The 289-nt window shown below is 37.0% G+C and overlaps 1 protein-coding gene across 1 annotated transcript in view; it reads right to left on the bottom strand.

Moving 5' to 3' along the window:
- The window catches only part of LOC119588928 (conserved oligomeric Golgi complex subunit 7-like), a 13,142-nt gene that overhangs the window by 12,565 nt on the left and 288 nt on the right, over nucleotides 1–289 (bottom strand).

Raw genomic sequence — 289 nt, forward strand, 5'->3', positions numbered from 1 at the left:
TCCCAGTTCCAAGTACTCTCAGTGTGTCCTCTATTATATATTTTTGAAATACTGATTTGTTGATTGCTTCAGTTAATTTCATAGGGTTATTGAAATTTGATGTTTCTGATTCTCCAGCTAGATTAATGAGTACTACATAATTTTGTCTTACTGTTTGGTTGTTTGTTTTGGGTGGTTGAAGTTCTTCTAAGTTTCTGCCGGCTTCGTGTCTTCGGGCGAATTTGGGATCTGGATTTTCTTCACTGTCACTTTCTTCTCTTGGTCTTCTGTTTGTTTGCAAGTCGTAGTC

The sequence above is a fragment of the Penaeus monodon genome, chromosome 24, assembly GCF_015228065.2.
Source record: "Penaeus monodon isolate SGIC_2016 chromosome 24, NSTDA_Pmon_1, whole genome shotgun sequence".
Lineage (NCBI taxonomy): Eukaryota > Metazoa > Arthropoda > Malacostraca > Decapoda > Penaeidae > Penaeus > Penaeus monodon.